The 21,168-nt window shown below is 39.8% G+C and overlaps 2 long non-coding RNA genes across 2 annotated transcripts; both read right to left on the bottom strand.

Annotated features, from left to right (window-relative positions):
* Positions 1–350: 350 nt before the first annotated feature.
* LOC139433914 (uncharacterized) lies at positions 351–18,237 on the bottom strand. Its single transcript, XR_011643312.1, has 3 exons — positions 18,168–18,237; positions 686–872; positions 351–472 (listed from the first exon to the last, which is right to left on the bottom strand). It is a non-coding gene; the product is annotated as an uncharacterized lncRNA (long non-coding RNA).
* On the bottom strand, positions 11,711–13,516 carry LOC139433913 (uncharacterized). Its single transcript, XR_011643311.1, has 3 exons — positions 13,439–13,516; positions 12,634–12,705; positions 11,711–12,088 (listed from the first exon to the last, which is right to left on the bottom strand). It is a non-coding gene; the product is annotated as an uncharacterized lncRNA (long non-coding RNA).
* Positions 18,238–21,168: the final 2,931 nt, after the last annotated feature.

The following is a 21,168-nucleotide window of genomic DNA, read 5'->3' as shown; positions in this document are numbered from 1 at the left end:
AGATAACCGAACATTATAACCTTTACCACGCAGGCCCACGCAGTGCACCTGCTACAGTGATGACTGTAATGTCTAACTGCCTCCACTTGACCTTCAACTTAACATGTTATGACTGAACACACACACACACACACACACACACACACACACACACACACGCACGCACGCACGCACGCACGCACGCACGCACACGCACACACAGTTCAGATGGGACTGCTTTGTTTTGCAGCCATGGTGCAGAGAGGAGAAAGCACTTCCTGGTTCATCTGAGGACGAGCATCCCAACACAGCAATTTATTTCTTACATTTTATTATGAAGTGTTTTCATTTATAACGTTTTGCAAGCTTGGTGGACTGTTGGAGATGAATGTTCAGACTGGAGCCACAAACCACCAGGAGACAGGAGTGTAAACGTCTTTGTTCTAGTTACCAGGGTATCCAGCTGGTGGGATGGAAGCTGTTGCCAATGGTTCTAGTAGAAAGGGTGAAACAAACTGATTACAGCATTTGCACATTCAAATAATACTTATATTACTTGCACATTAAAGTTAACAAATATGTCTGCCGTAATTATATCAAATTGGAACTAAATGATATTCATTACTACATTGAACAACACATGTGTTCAATACCATTGAGGTTACTCAAGTGCAAACATAAACATTACAAAGAGGATTCTACTTACATTGGTAAATCAAAAGACACATGGCGAACAGCTACCAAGCACTCAGTCCCGGTGTGGGTGTTTGAGGACACAGGAGGAAGTCCTCATCCAGGCCTCTATTTATAGCCTGTGAGGAACTTCTACCTGCTTCCCTACACAGTTGCTCTTGGACACACATGCAATTTCTAACATGGACTGTACACACGACCTGTAAGAAAGTATAAAAACATCATCCCATAAGAACAAAACATTTAAGGCCATAATCTGAGTTCAAATATGATACTCAAATAAAATAGAAGGTCTAACATTGCTAATAATAGAGATATTTTTAACCATTTTATTACCTTCATGACTTGCCAATATACTGACACTTACTTACATATAATCAGTCAACCCAGTCTCACGGCATTTAATCTATTGATTCGTGTTCATCAACACGATTTCCCCCTTTTTTTCGAGTCACACAGAACGATTTTAAAAGCAATGTATTTCTATTGGTAGTGTGTTTCGTGCCTGCAGGCTGCAGCACGTCTTTTTGTCCGTTCGGGTCGTGGAAGACCGGAAGCTGTGGGGTTCATAAAAACATGGTCTTACTCAATATCAAGCCACGATTATTGATTTTATTTTAAATCGTGTAATGTCGGACTTTTCTTGCCGTTAGTGAGCAAAAGAAATGGGGCTCAGGATATTGAAATATGTATTTAATCTAATTTGTTATTCTTTCTAAATAACACACTGTTATTTACTCAACAATCACACACAATTATCCTTGTTTTTATTTATTTGTTTAATTCTATAATATCGGGCTTTTTTGCCGTCCGTCAGGAACTGAATTTCAAAATAAAGTCACCGGAAACAGACGTAGGCGATACCATGGATGTATAATAAGAACTGGATACAGCGTGGGAGGCGGGGCCTCGTTCATTCCTGTGAGAGTTGCTCATTGGCGCATGAAGACAAAATGGCCCAACTTTTGAGAGAGCGAAACGTCAAGAAAGTATTCATATAATCATATAATCCGTTCTTATTATGCATCCATGGGTAAAGGTAAAACTCATGTAGTACAGAACACGTCACATGAACGTGCCGGGCGGCGCGGTCCCGTGGGTTGGATGCGCGTTCATAATGCAGAGGGAAATAACTCTCAGAATAACGTTATTAGCACATTTTACAACTTGAGGACCGAATGTTTTTAATAAGGGCTATACAAGTGTCCATACTGGGTAGATTATTTACTTTAAAAAAAATTATCCAACGATTTACAGACGTCTCTTTCCCAATATTAGCGACTGATACGGAAGTGTAGTACCGCCGTTTGGCCACAAGGAATATTTTCCTCAAAGTCCAGCGCACTTCCGGGGGGCTTGGGCGATACACACAACTGATTAGCCAAGGTCCTCAGCTATGGTTGAAGCTCGGTGGTTGGAGGTTTTAGCCGCAATGCACGTTGGGATATGGTGTTAATGCGATATGAAATAACTATCAACAGAATTGCGTTGCCAGGCAACAGCAACAATATAATAACAACAATATTTGTATTGAAGTTTTCAAATATGGACGTTACATATACATACAATAACAAACATTACACATACATAAAATAAAATAATGAACATTACACATACATACATGGTCAGTCTAGGTGGCGGATACAGTATAAAATCAAATGAATACGCATGTAAACAAACACAGGTCAGTATACAGATGATACTGGACAAAAGTCTGAAAGAATATGACGTGGGCGACTACACTTTAGAAACGTATTCCCGCTGCCCCCTCCCCGCCCTGTCTTTGGTGTTATTAATCATTACAAACATTATCTTTCAGAAAGTCCATGAAGCTCCCCCAGAAAGCTTTCCTTTAGTAATGTATGTATGTATGTATGTATGTATGTATGTATGTATGTATGTATGTATGTATGTATGTAGTATGTATGTATGTATGTTAGTTTTTCTAAAGCGACACATGCTGACAGATCCTTAATATATTTATTTATATAGGTTTGTTCACATTTTTCCATTCTATAGCTATTGCCCTCTTAGCTTGTAAAAGACACAAGTCTTTAAGTGCACACTCACTCTTTTTAGAAACAAAGTATTTTGGATAAATACCCAGGATGCACAACTTTGGCTGACAAGGGATTTTCAGTGTTGTTCTCTGGTTGATCCTGTTAAGAGCCTCCTTCCAAAAACGATGGACCACATTCAGGGCCGGCCCTCGGCATAGGCAATATAGGCGAATGCTAAGGGCGCATCAACCCATAGGGGGCGCCGAAAATTGAAAAAAAAAAAAATTAGAATATTTTTTTATTTCACTTAAATCATGTTCAAATGGATAGGAAACTAAATACAGTTGCACACATCTTGTGTCAATATCTTTGTTTTTGTGGTCATGCCACAACCATGCACCTGCGAATCATGGGGGGGGGCGCCAGCTAAAATCTTGCCTAGGGCGGCAAATTGGTCAGGGCCGGCCCTGACCACATTACATTCCCACAAACAGTAACGAGTGATCCTTTAGCATTGTTACATTTAAAGCAGGCGTCTGGGGTATTGGGATTAAAGTGATGTCGTTTTGATGGCGTTATGTCCTTAAAATCCAATTGTATTGTATCAACTTAAGCCGTGTGTTGATTGTTTGTGTTTGAGCCTTCAGGCACACTTCAGACCATTCTTTTTCAGAGACTTCCTCTTGTAAATCAAGCCTCCAGCTTTTAAGTTAACTTCTGAAGATGCAGGTGACGTGTCTACAAAGCTTTGATAGAGCAGCAACAGCTGGCCTCTACCAACCACGTGTCTAACTGTAATGTCTTCCAGCATTGAGAGAGGTGGCTGAGTAAGTGAGCGGTTTTGAGATACAGAGATAACATGTCTTATTTGTAAAAACTTAAAGTGCTTAGAAGGAATATCATACTTTTCTTGTATTTCAGTAAATGTCATTAATTTTCCATCATTGTACAAATCGGTAATCCTGCCGCTATTTTTCCCTAGCTTCTTTGGCTCAGAAGAATAAAGATAGCTACTAAGCGCGATAACCCTTGAGCTGAGCATGCTTCAATCTTGACCCACGCTGGAGCTTCCTCTGGGGAGAAGTAGCACATGGCTGCTCTCAGTTGTGCTGCCCAATAGTACCAGCGTAGGTTGGCCAGTTTTAGACCCCCTCTGTCATAAGGCAAGTAAAGTAGGGTCAAACGGAGCCTAGAGCGTCTATTATTTAATTCCAGATAAAGTTGGTAAATATTTTCTTAAATTTTTTAAAAAATGACTCGGGTGGGGGTAAGGGGATTGATTGAAACAAATGGAGCAATGTGGGTAATGTATTCATTTCTAAGATGTTAACACGACCGACTAAGGAGATTGGCATTAAGGTGCATCTGAGTCTCCAGCAGGGTTATCGTCGGCTGGAACCAGATCATTCATTTCAGGTGACTTTATTCCTAAATGGTGAATCCTTCTCTATGAGCTGAGAAGGGAGTTTGTATTCTAGGTTGCTTCCTCTCTTGTTCATTTAGATAAAGTATTGAGGATTTATGCATATTTATTTTGTAGCCTGAAAATTCCCCAAAGGTCGTAATTAGTTCTAACAGAGATGGTCCAAAGAACAACATCGTCCGCATAAAGTGGTATTCGATGGTCCAAGTTACCCACTGAGATCCCAGATACAGATGGAGAGTCTCTAATAGCCAGGGCAAATGGCTCCATTGCTAACACAAACAGCAATGGGGAGAGGGGGCAGCCTGACGTGTAGATCTGTACAATGAGAAGGATGTACAAGTCATATTATTTGTCACCACTCCAGCTGTTGGGTTCTTATATATCGTCCTGATCCATTTGAGAAAGCCTTCGCCTCTTCCAAACCTCTCCAACACTTCAAACAAATACTTCCACTCAATTCGGTCGAAGGCCTTCTCTGCGTCTAAGGACAGCAGTGCCACGTTAGGTGACCCTCTTTTTTCATAAAGAATATTTAGTAACATTCTGAAAAGCTTGCCTTCCCTGAATAAAACCATTTAGATCATCTTTAATCATGGCAGGCAGTACTTTGTTTAGGCGTCTCGACAACGTCTTGCATAACATGTTGCTATCTGTATTAATGAAAGTAATATAAAGTCACATGGCCGACCATGAGCAAAACAAAAGGTGCAGTTTGAGTGGAATGTCTTGGATGTGCTTCCCTACCCACAATCAATCAATGTTTATTTATATAGCCCAATATCACAAATGTACTTTTGTCAGTATTTAGCAGTAATAATGTTTATGTAGGCTATACACTGGTATATCTGTTTACAGGTATTATATTACGCTGTTGAAGAAGTGTGTTTTCTGTTAATGATACTGTTAAGAATAAGTGCTGTCCTTGAACGGTTAAATCTAAGTTGTGCCTTTACACTCCCAAATTCACATTTTATATAATTTTCATTAGATATAAAACAAATTCATAATCCACATTTTAGATACTAACAATGGTAGCTTAACGTGGTGTTTACTTATGAATACATTTTATTTTAAGAGCTTTAAACTTGCTGCCTAGTGAATGAAAACATCGACAAGTTAAAGTGGAAATATGTTATAGAAGTTTTTAGTTTTATTCATTCCCTTTGTTAACATTTCTATAATTAAAAGATGGAATGGGCAGGTCATCGCAGCCTCCTATTCTTCCCATGCTAGAGGGGTGTTAACTCTTAGACATAAATCCATTCCTTTGAACATAATTAGGACTATCTCTGACCCAAGAGGCAGATATTCCATCATTCACGGCACCCTTCTTACAGAAACCTTGAATATTGTAATATATTATACGGCCCTAATGAGGATGTTCCCTTCTTCTTCAAAAACATTGTTCTAACTTTATCCTCCCTCCCAGGCCATTATATCATAGGGGGAGACTTCAACTGTGCACTAGAGCCCAGTATAGACGGATCAAGGGGGACAGACCTGTCTCACACCCAGACAAGGAACACCCTTAAACAGCTGATCCAGGGTTTTAATGTGTGTGAAGTTTGGAGGTCATTTAAACCAGCTTCCAGAGAATATTCTTGTTTTTCCGCCACTCACCAAACACACTCACGTATAGACTATTTCCTGGTTTCTATGGGTCTTATGTCAAGGATTACAAAATGTTGGTATGACAGTAGGGTCCTCTCTGACCATTCACCAATTTCATTATTGTTTAATAACTCTGATCTTGTTATGAATCCACCTTTTTCAATCCAGATGGCTACAGGATAGAACATTTGTTGAATTTGTAGAAATACATATTGACCTCTACTTTAGCATGAATACTAACGAAACCTCTCCAACTGTACGCTGGGAAGCGTTTACGGCATACATTAGGGGCATGATTATGAGCTATTCTAGCTCGCAGAACAAAGCCTTTAAATCCAAATTAAATTCACTGGAGGGTTGTATTAAAGATTTGGAGGATAGGATTGTTACCCAAGATTCCCCAGAACTACAAGCTAAACTTTTGGTCCTAAGGACTCAATATAGTGAATTATCGAGTAACCAGACAGCTGCTAGCTTACTAAGATTAAAACAAAGCTACTACGATCAGGGAGAAAAGGCGGGCAAAATATTGACTTGGCGTATTACAACATTGCAATCTGAAAGGGCTATCAACAGCATTAAAACAAATGGTCAATTAACAAATGACCCTGCAGAAATAAATAGTGCTTTTAAGATGTTTTATGAAAAACTTAATACATCCGAACATGAAGATTCAGGCCAACAGGAACATTTTCTAAGTTCATTAGTTTCCCCACTATTTCAACTGATTCAAAAGGAAAACTAGACCATCTCATAGGAACTGACGAGCTTTCAGAAGCCATAACCAGCATGACGGGGGGAAAGGCGGCTGGTCCAGATGGTCTTCCTATAGAAATCTATAAACGATTTAAAGATAAGCTACGACAACCTCTTTTGGGTATGCTGTTGGAGTCATACGAAAAGGAGGACCTACCACCATCTCTTAGAGGGGCACTAATCACTCTGATGCTAAGACCAGGAAAGGACCCCACTGACTGTGCATCGTGCAGACCAATCTCACTGCTTAAGCCCACAGCTGTTAGGGTTGAGCAGCACAGGGAGGACCCAAGTGCAGACAGACGATAGTTTAACAGCAAAACACCTTTATTCAAGGCAACAGGATCAACACAAAACCCAGACAGGAACTCTATCTCCCTCTAAGCACGAAAAGGAACCCACAAAACCCCAACAGAAAACAAGAACTTAAATACACACATGGCCAATCAAGACACAGCTGGGGAGGGGAGGGAAAACACAAAGACACAAGTGAACAGAATCAGGTAATCACACAGGAGGGAAAACACAGACAGGAAACAAATACACACATGACAGACAGGGGGTGAACATCCTTGAATGAAAAACAGGAAGCCGACAGTCCTAGACAATTCCAAAATAAAACATTACATAAACAGATCCTAACAACAGTGCTAATGTCCAAAGGGACTTAAGATAAGCACAGAATTCAGAGAGGAGATGTTAGCAAAGGTGTGTTCAATTATAGGCACAAGAGACATGAATATCATCAAAATCCATCCAGCAGTCTTTGGAATTTCAGTGAGATTAATTCATGTTAGCTACACAGCTAAATGCAATGTAATGTCAAAAGATTGTGCCACAGCATCTTGTGTCTTGACATTGTTGTCATATATATCTGCTGTTCCCAATGCAGGAAAAATCAGAGGGTCCCCTTAGTAATTCAAATGTATTCTCTGAGTATCTGTACCAAATTACTGGCCAACATCCGTCCAATAGTTGCCAGAATTTGTCCTTAAAAACTAAATTGTCAACTCAAAATATCAGGCGGTCAAAAGAGTAAAATTGTCACGGCAGCCCTTCCAGTAGTTGTTGAATTATACAAACATTACAACTGAATGATATGGCACCTCTCAAAAGTGTTCCCTGAACAGAACAAAGGCTCTTTTTTGTTTTTCACATTGCAGTGAGGGGAGAAGGGTGTTTTAGTGATGATCTGTTGTCTGAGTAATTGTCTCAAAGAACTGAAAATGTAACAGATCAACAGCGTGTCACACTAAGACGTAATGTTGCCTCTATATTAGAAGTCCATTATCAATAATGGTTCTATGGGCCCTGCGACCTGAGACCTTCAGAGAGGCCCCTAAAGTCCCTTGTTAACTGAGAATCAGATGGTTTTGGTCATTTGAAAAGGCCCACTGGGTTTGGGAACACGCACAACTAAATCTAAATACTGTATACTGTAGAGAGCTGATTCCGAATAATGTTAGCATTGCTGTTGTTCTGGCTAGCAGGAGCTAACTGGCTAAATTTGGTAGCAGTTGTTGAGCTTCCTAGCTTAAGATTGGCAGGGGGTACGTCAGTGGATGGAGCATCATGATTTGGGGCTGCTTTGGTGACTCGGGGCCTGGACAGTTTACCATCATCAAAAGAAAATGAATTCTCAAGTTCATCATGATATCCTGCAGGATAGTGAGGGACTGGATGTCAGTCAGCTGGAGCTGAGCAGAAGTTAGGTAGAGCAGCAGGACAATGACCCTAAATATCCAAGTTAATGTTATACAGATTGGCTTAGTACAAATAGATTGTGCCTTTTAGCGTTTTTTAGTCCGAGCCCAGACCTTATCCCATTAGAAAAACAGTGGAATGACCTCTAGAGGGCCGTCCACCCCAGACACCCTGAGAATATGGCTGAGCAGAAGCAGTTCTGTGCGGACGAATGGTCCAACATTTCTCATGAACATCGTGCAGGTCTGATCTGGAGCTACCAATGCGTTTGTTTGAGGTGATTACTGCAGAACGAGGTTTAACCAGTTATTAAATCCAAGGGTTCACTTTTTACACCAGTGCTCTGAATGTTTAATGGGTGTGTTCAATCAACACGTTCTCACTCCCAACCCGTCACATGTTGACGGTCGGTCAGGGCCCCTCCTCGTCACTTTATTACACACAGGGTACCCCTTGAGAGTCAGTTTTCAACGGGCAGGGCGTCCCATAGACCTTCATAGACCTCCCATAGCGTTGATAATAGACGCCATGAGAACGCTACCCAGCAAATGCTACCCCGACAGTCGGTTGTTGTTGTCAATATTAATATAATAAGTATTTATGTTTTAATAGTTACACTCGATTTCGCCCCAGCTGGTTGACACCTCTTTTAGCAGAAACAAACGCTATATTAATGTATTAAATCGATGTTAATCCATGTGTGTGGTCGTGGAATTAATGGACGTGCCGTTGTCCGTTACAAACTCTTCAACTACAACCCTAATTATATTTAAAAACATTTTAGAAGGCCTCACAAAATACTTTAATGTAAATTAAAAATTAAATGTGAAGGGATGTGTGTAATGTGGTGATTGACATTATTCACCCACGGATCTATGGGTTGGGGTATTGTTCCGCACGGACATTTTAGTTAACCGGACTTCCTGTTGATGTGAAAATATTACTTTATTTCCGAGTGCGCTTGCTTTCTCTTTGGAGGTCATCACATAACAGCATTGTAATACACGGTTCGGCTGCATTAAATATTACATATCTGCCGTAGTTCGCTATTTATAGAGCCCTGGTGAGAAGACTTCTTGACAAACATGAGGAACTGCTGCCGAAACTGAATATGTGACGTGGATCATTAATCGTGGATTATTAAATATAAAACACAGAATTTGTGTGATTATACTAAATGATTTACAAATAAACACCACTGCATATTTAGAACTGTTACATATGCAAATGTTTCCAACTTAGGATCAATAAAGTATATCTTATCTTGAATGTCTATCCCCTAAACCTCCAGGGATGTACACAGTTTAATACTGGCAACTTCTTATTATGGGAAATACGAAAACGTCTTTTAAAACTACAATTCCCAGCAGAGACGTGCCATAGAGAACATGTTGCGAAACACACAATAGCCAGCATGTGTAGTTCTGGGGACGGGGTGGGGGAGGGGGGACGGGGTGGACCCGTTCAAATCCAGTTTTGGACAGTCTGCCGTAGTGTTGCACGGTGTACCGATACTTGAAAGGTGCCGTTAAAAACGGTACGATTCCTCCGTTTCATTAGTATCGGTACTTTAAGAATGACGGGGAAAAGTACTAGCCGTTTTAATAAGAGCCGTGTGTGTTCAGCGCTCTGCTTCCACTCCCTGCACTGCAGCCGTGCCTGCAGTCCCGCTCCTCTCAAGCACGTTCTAAGTCCCTCCCCTCTCTCGTGCACGCGGCCACGCGCTAGATGTATGAAGGTAGATATGGTGCAAAATGTGAGAGCGTGTAAAACCTGATGTGAGCACTTGCAGAAAAAAAATCTGAGCTTGTGTGCATACATTTACACTTGTATAAAATATCCACGTAACTGTGAACCTAATGTACACTTGTATAAAATATCCACGTAACTGTGAATCAAATGTACACTTGTAAAACATATCCACGTAAATGTGAACCAAATTTGAAGTCACAGAAGAAAAAAATAAGTTGTGTAGCTTGTAGAAAAAAAATGAACTTAGTGATGAAATGTTCACTTGCAGAAAAATACATATTTTTTAAATATATTTTCCATTACAACTGCAACTTTATTTATTACAACCTCTCAAATCAGTCATTACAACTTGACGAATCTGCTCTGTGGCAGTATACATCGACGAATCTGCGGTCTTGACTTTTGCTACACTTCTTGCGATAAATGTGTCGCAAAAGTAATTTTCACCTGTAAATGTGGGGGGAGGGAGGGGGGTTGGAGTGAAGGGGCGGAGCTATCAGAAGGACGAGGCTCGGGTAACTGGAGACTGCGGGGCTAACGGTTCGTGTCGCTACCAGTCCGCTGACATGGCGCATCCATCAACGGTACGTTTTGCCCATCACTTGCCCAGTATTACTTTGAATATTATTATTGTGATTGAGGATTAAATCCGCTTTGAAGACCACCGTTTTATATCGTGCAGTTTAGCGGCAAAATAACGTCAGTCAGCCAGCTAACGCTAGCTTTGTTGAGTTTATGCTAGCTAAACAAGTAGTGGTTGTAGTCTATACAGCAGTAATTCATATATTATAGCCTACTGCTTTGGCACTAACGGTTGATAACCGAACTGTACTGAAATAATGACAAGTTTTATAATTGTCTTGGGCTCCTGCTGTGTTTTTAAAGCCTTTGTAAATTATCTATTTAGAACGAAGACTTCAGAATCTTAAAACCCCTTAACGTTTGTATGAAATTGTGCTAAATTCAACTCTGGAATCAAGCAAATATTAATATGTTTGCATGACATTAGTTATTTATATTTTGCCATCACTGAACTATACGTTTAATACATTTAAGTCAAGCTAAGGTACATGTGATGGTAGCTAGTTAGTGCTCTTACCTGTGAGGCCTCCTCCAAACAGCATAATAACCAGACTGTATCATTAAAACTAAGTACCAGTTCTAGATCCTTGACTTTAGACAAACAATTCAAAAGACAACATGTATTTAAAGACCAATCTTTATTTGAAGGTGCCTCTTAACCTGAGATATTAGTTATACAGTAATAGTATTGACAATCTAAAATAACTGAGCAACTCAACAGTCAACTTTATATTTCGTATTGTCTAAAGCATTTATTATTTTCATTTTCCCCCTCTCATATTCAGTGTGGACAGCGTGGTGTCCAGAGGGCTGCAGAGACTTCAGGGAGAAACCTCCGTGTGATGGACGGATTGAGACAGCGTGGTGTCCAGAGGGCTGAAGAGACTTCAGGGAGAAACCTCTGTGTGATGGACGTCCTGTATGTTGGTTTGGAGAGGACTGAGGGTCTTTCCTCAGCGAGGAGGACCAGGCCTGATGGAGGAGCCCATGCTGGGCATAGCTGATACCAACTGCACAGGCCTAGTCTGTCACGTTATTTGACTAAATGTGTTTACTTATACATTTAATAGGTTTACACCTTCTGTCCATATGTGCTTTTTATTTAAAACATTTGATTAACTTTTGGCTCAGATTTCAATACATTGTATTTGCACTCCTTTTGTCCATTATTCTGACTGAAAATGTTAGATTACACATTCACATCTGACTGAAGATTGGCCCCATTTATTTGTGACGTTGCAAACTCTGCGGTACAAGGTACAGGTGATGTGAAGCGCATAAAGTGAGGCAAATAGAAATAATCACAATTATAGATCAGCTGACTATGTTTTTCGCCACACTTTATAAGCCTGACTATAACCACCCCTTCTCTGAGGTGCAGGCAGTGTCACAAACAAATGATGGTCCTGATAGACTACAAAAATATTCGGTGTGCAGATCTTTGTTTTCACAATAAAAGTAGTTTCTTAGTGAATGTCCTGTACTGGTCTTAAAATCTCATAACATCAGCTCGTAATGTTCCTCTTGGATGTTCTTCTTGACCCTCAGAAGGAGAAGATGTCGTGTCTTTCGGGCATGTCCTTTCCTAACAAAAATTACAGGAAACATAAAACATATTATTGCAGAACAAGTGTGTTATTTATGAAAGAGGTGTGTTTGTGTGTTTAGGGGCTGTTGATATAATTATTTTTTAATTGTAATCAGATTATGAATGAACAGTATGAAATTCATCAACATTGAAATATATGTTATTATCAAAATAATATTGAACTGTTATCAAAACGTAGTGCAACTGTAGAAGCTTGCTCTGTTTTCTCACTGGAAGCATAACTTTTACCACGTTTTTTACAGACAATATTGAGAGATAAATAGTAGCAGTTCTCACTATGTGTTAAATATCTTTGCCTTCAATACATTAAATTAGAAAGCTGACAAAGTCCTATTGCTTGTTAACATCTAAATGTGACTTTTTGCATGGAAAAAACCCTCAACTTAACTGATGTGTAGGTGATCTAGTATTTAGTATTGTTTAATGGAATGTATATCAGTGTATTCAAGTCAATACTTCATTCATTTAAACCAATATCTTTCTTGATTCTTTGTACAGTATGAAAAAAAGAGTCTTTATACCTGTGCTGAAGTTCACTGCTGTGAGGAGTCCAGTTCTGTCTCTCACTCTCTGGTCCAGCCTGTCTGCATCACCTGGACACCTTAAACAAACAGATATATATGTAAAGTACCATGTGTACACACAATATAACTGATTCTCTTCTGTTGAACATGTTGGATTGTGTATTGTCCGAGTCAGGGTCCTTTTTATTTTACTGTAACTTTGGAAATTGTGTTACCAATGCTTACTGTTTATTTGATCTCAATTTGTAATACAATTAATAAAAACAACAAGGTTTGGGTTCGTTCTTCAGATGACTGTGACGTTAACTTGTAAGCTCAATAATGAACTCCAGCTCAACCAACCATATTGTAATATCTAAGTAATCATCTTGAAATATGACATTAATAATTGTAATATACACACATCTTATTGTGAGGTTGATTTCACATACACTACTTCGACGTTAGCTAAATAGAAAATAGCATGGATAATTTACAAAGGCTTTAAAAACACAGCAGGAGCCCAAGACAATTATAAAACTTGTCATTATGTCAGTACAGTTCAATTGGTTTTATTTTCATAAACGGTTATCAACCGTTAGTGCCAAAGCAGTAGGCTATACTATATGAATTACTGCTGTAGACTACAACCACTACTTGTTTAGCTAGCATAAACTCAACAAAGCTAGCGTTAGCTGGCTGACTGACGTTATTTCGCCGCTAAACTGCACGATATAAAACGGTGGTCTTCAAAGCGGATTTAATCCTCAATCACAATAATAATATTCAAAGTAATACTGGGCAAGTAATGGGCAAAACTTACCGTTGATTGACGCGCCATGTCAGCGGACTGGTAGCGACACGAACCGTTAGCGAACAGTTAGCCCCGCAGTCATCCGGTTCGACCTGACTGTGACTGTGACTGACCCAAGCCTCGTTGTTCTGATAGCTCCGCCCCTTCACTCCAACCCCCCTCCCTCCCCCCACATCTACAGGTGAAAATTACTTTTGCGACACATTTATCGCAAGAAGTGTAGCAAAAGTCAAGACCGCAGATTCGTCGATTTATACTGCCACAGAGCAGATTCGTCAAGTTGTAATGACTGATTTGAGAGGTTGTAAAGTTGCAGTTGTAATGGAAAATATATATAAAAAATATGTATTTTTCTGCATGTGAACATCATCTCGAAGTTCATTTTTTTTCTACAAGCTACAAAACTTATTTTTTTCTTCTGTAACTTCAAATTTGGTTCACAGTTACGTGGATATGTTTTACAAGTGTACATTTGATTCACAGTTACGTGGATATCTTATACAAGTGTACATTTGGTTCACGGTTACGTGGATATTTTATACAAGTGTAAATGTATGCACACAAGCTCAGATTTTTTTTCTGCAAGTGCTCACATCAGGTTTTACACGCTCTCACATTTTGCACCATATCTACCTTCATAAGATGCCAGAGCATGTGAGAAAACGAGAAGCATGGCTGCAAGTGGGAGTGCAACTGCCGCTGCGCCTCGGTTTGTTGACAAAAAAGACGCCAGAAGTCTGTGAACGGGCCACAGGTGTTCAGAGCAGTGCTCCCTGTCGGAGCGGCAGAGCGTGATGTGCACTGAAAAGTTTTTCTGTCGCAATATTATCGTTGAGCAAACTTAACTAGCAAACTAGCATCTCTATCAGTATCTGCTAACGTTAGTGTTAGCCTTCGTTTTCTATTAGTTTTTTTCATAGGCTATAAACGGAGGTGGTATAAGTATATATCTTGTACTTGAGTAAAAGTAGAAGTACCCAGGTCTTGTACTTGAGTTAAAGTAGAAGTACCAGAATGTAGGAACAATCCTGCAATCAAAATGTTCCTCAAATAAAAGTACAAAAGTATTATCATCAAAATATAGTTAAAGTAGCGACAGTAAAAGTAGAAGTTCTCAGGTCTTGTACTAGAAGCACCAGAGTGTAGGAATACTCTGTTACAGTAAAAGTACTGTATTCAAAATGTTCCTCAAGTAAAAGTATTAAAGTAGCGACAGTAAAAGTAGTCATTGTGCAGATTGGTCCATTTCAGAATAATATATATGATATGTTTTATAATGATTGATCATGAAAGTGTTCTCAAAGCTGGTGAAGGTGCAGCTAGTCTGAATGACTTTGTATACTGCAGGGTAGCTGGTGGATTTACTCCAGGTGGAACTAAAGACTGATTTAACACTTGATTATATTTCACATCATTCATCCACATCTGTGAAGTAACTAAAGGGATTAATACATGTAGTGGAGTAAAAGTACACCATGTACCTCTGAACTGTAGTGGATTAGAAGTACAAAGTAGCAAAAGAAACATTGAAATACTTAAATAAAGTACAAGTATCTCAAAATTGTACCCAAGTAGTACTTGAGTTTATGAACTTTACACCAGTGGCTATAAAGATAGAAAGACTCAGCCTTGCACAGAGGCATGAAAATACATTTTCAAAATGCTCAACAGTGCTGCCAAAATGTTAAACTGACTGCTACACAATTAAAATAAATGCTTTTATACATATTTATATTAGATGTGACTCTTTGGCGTTTCTGTTCTTAGTAACACTGCTGCTTTAGTTGTTCTGACTGCTAAAATCATCTGTTATTCCTAATTTTAAAGCCGATATTCCGTGTTTCCCTTTTTTTAAGAAAAGTATCGAAAAAGAATCGGAATCGCAATTCTTGACTTGGTATCGGTATCGAAACCAAAATGTTGGTATCGTGACAACACTAGTCTGCCGTGGTTCCATCCCATTTCAAAGTGCTGATCGACGCTCGGCGTAACCCTCGGCGCACACTCAAACATCCAATCACAGAGCTTGAGGACTATCACTGGGTTTGTCAAGCAAAGCGGAGAGAATACTTACTTCCAGGTGTAACATTCTCTAAAGCAACTACTATGAGCTGCTCCGACCCTCGGTCCTGACGGACTCCAACTTGTGTTTATTAATCAAACAAATAAATAAACACAAGGATAATTATGTGTTGACTAAATAACAGTGTGTAGTTTTGAAAAGAATACAAAATTAGAATGAAAAAACGATGAAACAATACAGATTTCAGTATTCTGAGCCCCTACTCTCCCCATAACTGACGGCAACAAAAGTCCTACATTATTCAATTAAAATAAAGAAGCAAACACAATAAGTGTGGCTTGATATTGAGTAAGAAAAAGGTTGATAAACGCTGTGAGAATGGATCTGCGGAGAGCATTTAGCCGCGATCTCAACTCCAACGTTCAGGGAGCTCTATGCAAGTCTATGGGACGCCCTGCTCATTGAAAACTGACTCTCAAGGGGTACCCTGTCCGTAATAGGGTGACGGTGACGGGCCCTGACCGTCCGTCAACATGTGACGGGTTGGGAGTGAGAACGTGTTGGTTCAATAAAGAGCAGGAGCTTTGATGTCAAACACTGATGGTTTATTTAGGAGGTTCGGCCGGAGGATTCACATCCCAAGTCACAGCAGCCACGGTCTGACTGCACGGGAGAGTTGCCACGTCAATTCTGGAGCGCCTCTCTCTCGTTAGCCCATTTAACTGGTTTCACATGCCCCTTTCACACCAACGCGTTTTCAGCTCCGGCTCGGAGCTGGAGCCTGAAAAGTACCGTTTTTTCCTGTTCACACCGCAGAGGCGCCGCCTCTTAGCTCCGGAATTCGGTTCACTTCCAGCTCCAAAAAATTGTCGGTCTAGAGCAGGTCTAGAGGCAAGAGCTTCGGAGCTAAGAGGCGGCGTCGCTTACGTCTCTCTTACGTCGAGGCGGGGGCAGATTCGTCGTTGAAGTAGATGCTGAAGACCACAAAGAAGTCTTGCATTTCGCATGTGATGTTTGTAAAGTTCCAAGTAAAGTCGTCCCTTGTCAAGTCGTCCCTTGTCAAGTCGTACGATGCCTTCCATTTCGTTTCGTAAGAGGATAACCAAAGCAAACAGCACTTCAATACAATCGGCCATTGTTGTTGTTGTCGATGTGAGGGATTTCAGCAAGGTTTGGATTTTATGAAGCAGGCACATAAACGGTGACGTCATGACGCAGCAGCGGCAGATCTGGGCGGTGTGAACAGAGCGGGAGCAGAAGAGGGAAACCGGAGCTGAACCAGAAAAGCTCCCGCTCGGAGCTAGAAAGGGAAAAGCGCTGGTGTGAAAGCCGCAACAGAGAGTAATCAACATATTTGAGAAAATAGCCTAAACCAGGGGTGCCCAACCAGTCGATCGCGATCGACCGGGGAGATTCCCGGTCGATCGCGAGATGTGTCTAAAAATAGAACAACAATATTCTGTTTTATCGTTAATGTCCTATAACATAATCTTCCTGTGCCAGAATAATGCACTTGAACGCATCAAAGCTTTGTGATTGGCCGGCGTGACCCCATGTGTCGGGGCGTGGCTGGTGGGCAGTGTGCAGTATTTCGCTGACGTTGTCCGTGGCAACAGGAGTGACAGTCCGCACACACACACACACACACACACACACACACACACACACACACACACACACACACACAAGACCGCAATTATGGCAGAAGCAAAAGAGCCCAAAATATATCATTTTCACTCCGAGTGGGAGGATGATTATTTTTGATCTATTCCAATTCAAAGTCCACCTGTCTCATCTGCAATGCGAGCGTGGCTTTATCGAAGAAGGGTAATTTAGGAGCAGCATTTCAAAACAGTGCACAAACGCTACGAGACGGAATTCCCTCCTAATTTTGCCCTACGCTCCAAAAGGGAAGGGGCCTGAGAGGACAGCTAAATGCACAACAACAAGAGCAAGGCTGCTACCAGAGCATCTTATCGTGTCAGTCACGTTCTTGCGAAACACATGAAGTATTTCAAAGACGGCGAAGTTATGAAAGAAGCATTCCTGGAGGCTGCCGACGCGCTTTTGGGGACAGTAAACAACAACAATAACAGTAGCATTTCAACAGGTTTTTGATTTAATAAAAACTCAAGTTAGATACCGTTATTAATCAGCTGTGAGTTTTAGTTTGTTTGAACTTATTCATTATAATTATTGTACAAAATGGTATAAGAATGCAAACTTAAATTGATTATAGTCTATTATCAATTCAGGTTAAGAAACTAGTGTTGCTAGCATCCTATTTTAAAGGCATCTATTTTTATAATCTACTAAAATGCAACAAAAAAGGGTTTGATTCTATTAATGTTGTCTCTTTTATTGCACTTTGGCAGCAGATTCCTGAGTAGCTTCAGATCTGAGTTGTCTTATTAGGAAGCCTAATTTATACTTTTGTAGCAACACTATTTTTATATAATGGCAAAGAAAGGGTTCAGAGTCTTTTCTTGTTTCCTGTGTCATATGTGGCAGCACTGTTCAATGTTTCTTGAAAACATTACCCACTGTAGTGACGTGTGAATAAACTCCAACTCTATCAACAACACTGTTGTGTAACTTCAGTTAAATACTTGTATGTGTGTAGATTAGAAAGAGGTAAGATAAAGGATCTGCAGTATTTTATGAAGTATTAATCGTACAAAGGTCAGTTGTATACAAGTAGAAGTGTGTATTTACCTGGTAGTAGGCTGTCAGTAATGGCTACGCCTCTCTATTTGGACTGGTAGATCTCAGCAGACTGGCAACTTTAAAAGTAGCTCTCGGTTCAAAAAAGGTTGGGCACCCCTGATCTAAACAGTTGGGAACACTGAGGTACTTGCGTCTCACACTTATGGCCTCGAAGATTTCACACCTTGGAGTCCACAAACACAGAGAAGGAAGTGTCCCAGTGTACCCACAACAATAAACCATCTGTGACCTAGAGTTGCCCGGTCATAGAATGGGAACAACAACATTATGGCTGAAGCAGCCGATCTCCTTAAAGGAGATAACAGACGTCAGGGTTGGTCATGCACGTCATATCTAGGAGTCAAGGACAATTATTTCCCTAACAAGCTCAACATTATGTTTCTCTATACTTGTGACTTAGATGAGCATCAGATGACATTTAATGACCAATGTATGCATAAAACCAGGAAGTTCCAAAGGGTTCACATCATTTTTCAAACCAACAGTACAAGGACAAGCTGTTAAAACAAGCGGTCAGCCTTACTGTTCCCTAACGTGATTCATTGAGACTTCTAGGTGCATCTTGTTTCACACAAACTGTTCAAATGTGCAACAATTGCAACCACATTTAGATATCAGCTGCACAAATCAACTTTGGGCGAAAGGCGAACCGTTCTTCATTTCCCCTACAGACAGGAGATATACTGACTATTGTGACATGCTGCTTCTCTCTGTTTAGCAGTGATGATGGCCTGGAGCATTAAAGCTCACCTATTATTCTATAGTTGGACAATATATTATAGGCCCATATCTATACAAAACATGTCTCTGAAGTGTTTTGCCTCATACCCAGGGGTTAAATGTAAAGCCAGCCCACATTTTAGTAATGTCGTCATGACGCAGCACATCTGGATCAGCTCGGTTGTTCCCCCGCTTTTAGAGATGTGGGAAAGGAGGAAAAGAGAGGGGGTTGTATTTGATGACACTTTGTGAGTCTCCTTACACACCGGGGACACATATTTATGTGTAAAAGACATCAAAAAGTGCATTGTGCATAATAGGTGACCTTTAATAAGTCTGCAGTCACCAATCAACAACTATGATATACATAAATACATCTTAACGTCGGCTTCTTGTTTTAACTGTCATTGTCCACAAAGCAGAGCCGTTCAACTAGATCATAAAACAGCTGACCTTTTTTGAGATTCTACTTGTGTTTAAGGATTCCTCTTTTTCACGCAGCTTTTCACACAGACAATATTGGATGTGTAAACAGTCAAATATTGACCTGATAATATCTGAACCGATGGAAGCTGCATGAGTTCCAGAGGTTTACTACAACAGAGTCCCTGTTGTTCAGCCATGCAGCAGGAAGTAAAGCATGTTATCTGGAGGAGGAACTGTATGGAATTCTGACACGCAACACAGGATAGATTTGTAACATTTGCTTCCACAGTAAGCATTCGTGCCTCTAACATATATGGGCCATTCTACCCAATTGGACCAAAGTCAGGTTGGAAATGTTTTGAAATTGTGTATGTTTTTTCCCCAAAACTTTGTCCATATATATTTTGTACCATATCTAAATTACACATATCTAGTAAAAGAACCGTACATTTGTATATCGTATTTTCAGACTGTATTGGAATGTTCCTCTACCAAAAATGGTCACTACTGAAACATAGTACATCCACTGTAGTAAAAAAGTATTATATTAACCTGTTAATTGTTTTACCTTCCCTTCTCTAAATAGTATTTTAACAAATATTTCTTGAGGGTTTTCTCAATTAAATCAATGCAATTTAATTTGTAATCAAATTTCAAAGATCAATTTATACAATTCATAAAAATCATAATGCAAACCTTCTTTGTAAGATGCATAATACTGATCATATTGATTCCAGAGTTGATGATTGTTGAAATTGAACATACATTAAACCAATCAGTATCATATCATTTTAGTTGATAACTCAATATACTTAATTTTTTACAAAACATCCAGTGTTTCGGTAGTGACCGCAGTATTTTGTTCTCAAGGTTGTATCATATTCCCTCAACCTTATTGCTTAATCTTAACTCATAATATGCCTTATGTTGAAGTGTGATTGTTTGAAGCTACTGACCCAGAATCAGCACTTTAGTAACAGGCTGAAATAGAGGGGGATGAGGCTAGAATGGGTGATCTGTTTGGTATTTTGAGCAAAACACTTCATAGACATGTTTTTTATATATCTGAGACCTATAATATATGCCTAACAATAGTATAATAAGAGACCTTTAAAGTAACACACTGATTTTCAGACTTTAAAACACATTTATTTCAAAACTATGGGATTTACCTGCTTACCATTCCATTTTGTCACTACCGAAACGATCATGTCAATTACGAAACGTACGTTTTCGGTAATGACGATTCTAGCTAAAATTGAGCATAACTAAAGAATGCTAGCAAGTACATGGCGAGCATACACGTTTTTGAAGAGGTTTACACACATAAAAACCTAATACTTTGCATAAAACCCCGAAAAAGTTGACTTAATTGAAGATAATATGTGTTCGGTAGTGACAATTCTTAAGTTTACATGCCGATTTTCAGATGTTGGAACAAATTTATATCAAAAGTATGGGATATAGCTACTTGCCATTCAGCCATGAGGGACAAGGATGCAGTGTCACTGCCTAGTCAAAAGTGCAGGGGTGTGGCTAAAAACCAGGCTCAGCCATAGTGTGTGTATTCACTCTCTGTCCTACACGGCTTGTCGGAGCTCCTGGAGCTTGTTTTGTTAAATAGTTGTTGTTGTTGTGGGACCGCACTTTGTACTAATTCGGTAGAATGCCCCATATACAGTCTACATACAATAACATCTATACCTTTGAGTTGAATGTAATGTTGTCCTCCACTAGCAAGTGCAGCAAAGCAGAGAGTAAAGTGTAGATGGTGTCATGATGAGGTGTGTGTGGACGTACTGGAAACGCTGAGATGTTGACTTTAATTAAATGTATTATGTCA

This window comes from Pseudochaenichthys georgianus, chromosome 5, assembly GCF_902827115.2.
Source record: "Pseudochaenichthys georgianus chromosome 5, fPseGeo1.2, whole genome shotgun sequence".
Lineage (NCBI taxonomy): Eukaryota > Metazoa > Chordata > Actinopteri > Perciformes > Channichthyidae > Pseudochaenichthys > Pseudochaenichthys georgianus.
This window is presented reverse-complemented; position numbering and strand designations above follow the sequence as displayed.